Genomic DNA, 6,481 nt, shown 5'->3' with positions numbered 1-6,481 from the left:
CCAATTAGGGCCGGGTATCGTCACTGATTTCTAGAATCGATTCAATTCCGATTCACAAGGTCCCGAATCGATTCGATCCACGATTCGATTTAATTCGATTCGATTCGATTCGATTCGATTTAAATCTGGGAAATTCTGACAGTCAGAAATATTATAATTCAGATCAGTACATTTACATATTTTTTATCAATAAAAAGGAAGCTGACACACACAAGACTTTATCACAGGTGTGAGCGTCACAGCAGAGGCCTTTGTGTCAAAGTAGCTGAAGAAAAAACAGAAAAACATGAAGGTGATTTTTCCTGGCCTGGATTTTATACAAATATTCTGCAGCACATCAAAAACGAAAGAAAACCTTGAATCAACACATGAACGTTACCTCTGAGTTGCAGCGGTTTTATTAGAGACACAGCGTTTTGCATTTTCCATAATTTTAGAAAGTTTAAATTTGTTCAGTATTGAACGGCAGAAATTAGGTTTTCTTTTCGGAAGAATGTAAAAGGGAAAAAAACAGCGGCCGACAGCCTGTAAACAACAGTAGACTGGTGTGTAACAAGCAAGCGAATAATGAAGAAAGGGAAACTGTTCTTGAAGTACAGAGAGAGAGAGAGAGAGAGCTGTGCATCGCGGTGGAAGCAAAACAGCAAAAGTCAGAGTGAATTCATGACGATGTTTATGTGAAGCGTTTGGATCTTCTTTTGCTGCTGGTTCGGTCAATATTGTTTGGAGAGAGATCAAACTAACAGCTTTAGAATCAGCGCATAAATGGCGTGAACACAAAGCGCCGACCCACCGAAACATCAGGATCAGCGAGCTGTCGGCTTTCAGCCCCGACCGTGAGAAAGGCGACATCTCACTGATTCTGATCCGCGGGTCGCGCTGTGTGTTTAAGTCTATGTGCAGAATCCGTGTTCCTGCTCTCATTTACTGTCTTAACTGTTTGGTGGTTCTTGAAATTTTGTGAGATGTCACCAAAGATTCTGGCATTTCGGGCAAAATAAATTTATATTAAAAAAATCGATTCAGGATTTTAATGAATCGATTTCACGTTATCCAAGCCAGAATCGATTTTAATCGATGAATCGATTATAAAAACCCAGCCCTATTTCCAATGTTGTTCCTGTTTCGAAGACAAACTTTTAAACTCCATCACGTTTAAAGCTGGTGGAGTTTAGTGCTCTAGGTGTTTGAGATGAATACCTGCAGCTGTGGATCTCAGGTGAGCTCAGACTGATGATGATGATGAAGCACCTGACAGGTCTCCAGAGTCTGCTGTGTTTGTGCACAGTCGCGTGCACGTGTGCGCTCACTCTGATCTTCTGTGAAGGAGTGCCAGCATCCTGCTGTGCTCCCTCTGTGGCTGATAAACCTGGGAGCGCATCGTGTCTAAAACAGCTGACGTGGATCAGTTCCAGCTGTACAGGGTCGTCACTGTTCACGGTTGGTGTTCAGAACTTTGGAACACCATCCAGAGAGATGTGATCGTGGAGTAGGAAACACTGGTGTGGCCGTTTCATGGACTGAACAGGCAGAGTGTTATCACTGGCAGGTCAGTGCATAATCAAAGACCTGAGTCGTTATGGGCACAGTTAAATCGAGTGGCTCATTTTGTTCTTCTTTTCAGTTTTATGGAGGAGCATGGTGTATGAGATTCACTTCATGAGCTCCACTTACTTTGTCTTCATTGTTTATATTTGCCCCGTATCCAAACAGCTGCCAGCAGAATAACCGTGGAGGAGGGCAAACCCGTCTGCAGCTGTGCAGGGGGGCATTGTTTTTTTTATGTGGTAGAAATCTGCTGCAAGGACCGAGCGGTGCCATCTAAGGACTGGATGCCACTGGAGGTGCCTAGAAAGGACGTTCTCAATCTGAAGGCCACCTGTTCCCTTGGAGGGTGGTAGGATGCAACGATTTGCAATTGCAATTTGCAATCTCAAGACGCTTTATGTTGTTACTTTTTTCCTTTTTGGGTCAGATCTGATTCCACTTAACACAAAAAACTGATGCATCTAAAAGCAAAACTGTGACCAAAGACAATCCAAATAACTTGAACACTTACTAAGAACCCTGAATACTAAGTGCACTGAACTGAAATGGACAGCCTACCTGATACATTTATGGACACTTTAAGTGATATGTTGTACATTGTTGAGATTTACATGTTTGAAATGATTTAAATGTTTTGTTCATGTCTATGTTTTGGACCATTTAAAGGTTGAATACACTCAAATCACTTTTCTCCCTTTAAGTTGTTGTCAGTGTCTCATTCTGAGTGGAGGGATATTCCTTCTTTAAGGTGAGTTACCACTGCCAGTCTCCTTACGATCCTACCTGAACCCAACGAGTAGATTCTCAAATATTGACTTTGTATGACAGATTACTGTGGATTCGACTGATTTTGGACTACTCAGTTAAAAAGGGTGACACATAACCCAAATATGATTAAAGGGCTAATGTAATTGAATTTGGTCATTCCTTATAATTATTGTACACTTGTAGAAAAATAACCTGACAAGCAAAAAGTCTTGGGGCAAATGAACATCTGTTAAAAGGTCAAAGCAAAAATGAATCCTCCAATCACAACATAGGAAGGTGAATATGAAGTATACAGTAAATTCAGCTTGATCTCCAAATGACCACAAACTGTTTGGATGCCTGGGTCGTTGACCCCGGGTTTTTGAGTTTATTATATTATTTATCATTTCCAGTCTTTGGTTTCTTTGTTAGAGTTCTGTCTTATGGTTTATGTCTCTGTGTAATCCTTAGTTGCTGTCTCCCCTGTCGGCTATATCCCCGTGTCTGCCCTGGTCTCACGTCTCTGTTCCCTCTGTTGCAGTGCCTGCTTGTGAGTCTGTCTGTAAGTTCAGTCTGTGTTATGTTTCCTGTTTTACTTTGAAAGTCCGTGTCTCATGTAAATGTGTCTGGTTTTGCTTCCTTTGTCTCGTTAGGCCTGATTTGCCCCAGCTGTTTCCCTCCCTGATTGCTCCCTCTGTGTATTTAAGCCCTGTGTTTCAGTTTGTTGGTGTTGTGATCTACCCTCATCTTGCTGTGTGGTCTGTCTGCGTAGGTGTATTTTGTATTCTCAGTTTTGTTACCCTTTTGAGTTCAGCATTGAAGCTGTTTTGAGTTCACTTTGCGTCTCCGAGTGTCTGCACATTGGGTCCTCCTACTACTACTCCTGCCTGCACACAGCCGTCACATAACACTAGTGATGGGCAGAAGAAGCTTTCTGAAGCTTGTATTGAAAAACGGTTCATTACTCGAAGCTTTTCAACACAGTCCTCTCTGGTGACATCTGGTGGCCAAAAATATGAAGAGCAGCTCGAATCCACAAAATAAAACCAACTGCTTCATAATGATTGCTCACTCTACAGAGTGGAGTTCTGTCTGATATTGGGCCGCTGTTGTGTTGCTTTGAACGTGTATTTTTTGGTGGTTAAAAAAATGTGTTTTATTTGTTTAATAAATAATTTTGACCAGTAAACTCTCCTTGTTTAAACATGCACCATGGTGTGGTCTTTCTTTGCTTGTGACTTCTTGATGTTGGTACATAAAATAATTGAAAAATACCACGCTACATATAACATACATATAATAATGTACAACACATTATGGAGTATGCTCTGAGGTCTTGCCTCCATGCACTAATGCAATTAATCGCTAGACGGGTGTATTTATAAATAATATTATATTAGGGAATTTTTCCTATTTATATTTTTGGACCTGGGGGTAGAATTGATTGTGAAATGGAAAAGGAAAATGCTTATGAACTTCGAAATTAAAAACATGATGCATTTAAGGTAACCCTTTTTCTTTTTTTTTTAAGAAGAGAACTTGTTCCACTGTGCGATGGCCGAACCTGTTCCTTTTCATGGAGATAATTTCTCCTGCTTAAGGAAAATCCCTTCACATGGAACAGAGACAATTACAATATTATTATTATTATCATTATTATAACCACATCATCACATGTCTGTTTCTCACAGCAAGATCAACGTCAGACTCCGCCCTCTGCTGGTGAGCTGCAGGAACTACAATATTATTAACCCTTAAATAAATACTGTTAGACTTTTATCTGTTGGCCTCGGTCAGATTAAAATATAACAGCTGTGTACATATATGTTATTACTGGATTGCCAACCTTCCAATTAGGATATGACCTGCTCCACCCCCTGAGCTACAGCCGCGGAGGCCGGAGGACCAGACGTGGTTAATCTACATCAGTTCCTGCAGACAGAGGCAGATGAAATCATTGCTGGTGACAGCATGAAGCTGTCTCTGTTTCAGCACAAAGTCAGCTGGGTCCAAAAGCAGATGTTAAAAAGCAAATAACTGATGTTACCTTTTACAGTAAAGTGCTCATGACGCTAGCCCGAGTCTGACAGGAAGCAGGTGGAGGGCTCACAGCAGATTGTTGGATTGTTGTGTGTCTGACAAGGTGATCAGCAACACAGGGGCACCACAGGGGACTGTCCTCTCCCCCTTCCTCTTCACCCTCTACACCAGAGACTTCAGCCACTGCACAGAGACCTCCATCTTCAGAAGTTTCCTGATGACTGGTGGTTGGATGCATCAGCAGGGATGATGAGACAGAGTACCGGGCTGTGGTCGACTCCTTTGTCACGTGGTGTGAGCAGAATCATCTGCAGCTCAACGTGGCAAAGACCAAGGAACTGATCGTGGACTTCAGGAAGACCAGGAAACACTTGACCCCTGTTTCAATCCAGGGGGTCAGTGTTGACATTGTGGAGGACTATAAATACCTTGGAGTACACATTGACAATAAACTGGACTGGGCTAAAAACACCACAGCACTTTACAGGAAGGGCCAGAGTCGTCTCTATTTTTTGAGGCGACTGAGGTCCTTCAACATCTGCCAGAAAATGCTGAGGATTTTCTATGAGTCTGTGGTGGCCAGTGCGATCCTCTATGCTGTTGCATGCTGGGGGAGCAGGCTGAGGGTCGCAGATGCCAACAGACTTAATAAACTGATCCGTAAGGCCAGCAATGTTGTGGGGATGGAGCTGGACTCCCTCAAGGTGGTGTCGGAGAGGCGGATGCTGTCCAAGATAAAGACAATGTTGGATAACACCTCCCACCCACTCCATGACATGTTGGTCAGTCACAGGAGCTCGTTCAGTGAGAGACTGAGATTACCCATGATGCACCACTGAACGACACAGGACATCATTCCTGCCTGTGGCTCCCTGTACAACGCATCCACCTAACACACTGTTTACTGCAACAGCTACACCCTTCTTGCACATGTTCTTTTTCAGCCATTTATTAATAAGTGACTTTTATGTATATATATGGTTGTATATATGGTGCTATTCTTAGTTAGTGTCTTGTCTGTCTCTGTTAATGCTTGTTTGTAATGGAGCACTGTAACGAAAAGTAATTTCCCCCAGGGATCAATAAAGTTTTCTGATTGTGATTAAAGCCTACCCCCACCACACAAACGAAGCTGCCAAGATAAATGATTTCAGAACCTTTCCCAGCTTTGACATGACCTTTGACCTCTACACACACTGACTCCTTTTATATATTAAAAATGTGGTTGCACAGGCGGAGAGCACACTGATGTCAGTACTCTGTGCAGCGCTCCAGAGGACGTGGCGTCCATGCCTGGGCGGGTCTGACCTCAGATCAGTTTTAAGAGAGGTCTGTTTACACCCGACCATGTGACCCACCTGCTGACAGCTCACCTGATAAATGTTCCTCCTGCTGTTTCTTTAAAGTTGCTGCCATCAAAATGAAATGAAACAGGAAAATGTATAAATATTCGATATGATTTCAGTGTTCTGTGAATCAAACATCACATATCATGAGATTTGTGAGTCTTTGCATTCTGCTTTATTTACACTGCGTCCTGACACCCTGACAGCCAAACACTGAGAGAGTGGGCTTTTTGGAGTTTTCTCACATTATTTTCAGGTGTGCAGAGACACGGTACCTCCCAGATACCTGTCAGCTGTGGCTCTGCTGAGCAGGTTCAGTCCAAACACGAATCCTGAACGTCAGAGCTGGTCAGCAGACAGAACGGCCAGGGGCGCCTCCAGAATGTTTTCATAGGGGTGGCCACTAAAAATATTGGAGTGACACCAAAAACAGAATTTCTTTTTATCAAGCTGTTGTCAAATATAGGTTACCTGGAAAACATGGCAAAAGAGAGAGAGAGAAAAGAATGAGGTGCTTGTTACTAAAGTTATATCACTGAAAACAGAGAAGATTTGAAATCCAGACGAATCTGTTCTGTCCCAACCATCGCTGTTACGATTCTCAGCACAGCTGAGCAGAAGCAGGTTAAGAGCAGTGTGGGAGACGCCAGTGTGGAGCTGGGCTGAGTATACGAACACTTCAGCCTCCTTTTATCCAAGTGTCGGGTTTATTTCATGCCAGACCCCGGGGCCCACACCAGCTCGAATTTAATGGTTGAGACGCTTTTCCCGTCTCGAATAATTAGACACACGTGTGCTTT

The sequence above is a fragment of the Aulonocara sp. 'chitande type north' Nkhata Bay genome, linkage group LG6 (assembly GCF_057382095.1).
Source record: "Aulonocara sp. 'chitande type north' Nkhata Bay isolate Kocher_YH1m ecotype deep benthic linkage group LG6, A_spYH_male_GT1.1, whole genome shotgun sequence".
NCBI classification, from domain to species: domain Eukaryota; kingdom Metazoa; phylum Chordata; class Actinopteri; order Cichliformes; family Cichlidae; genus Aulonocara; species Aulonocara sp. 'chitande type north' Nkhata Bay.
This window is presented reverse-complemented; position numbering follows the sequence as displayed.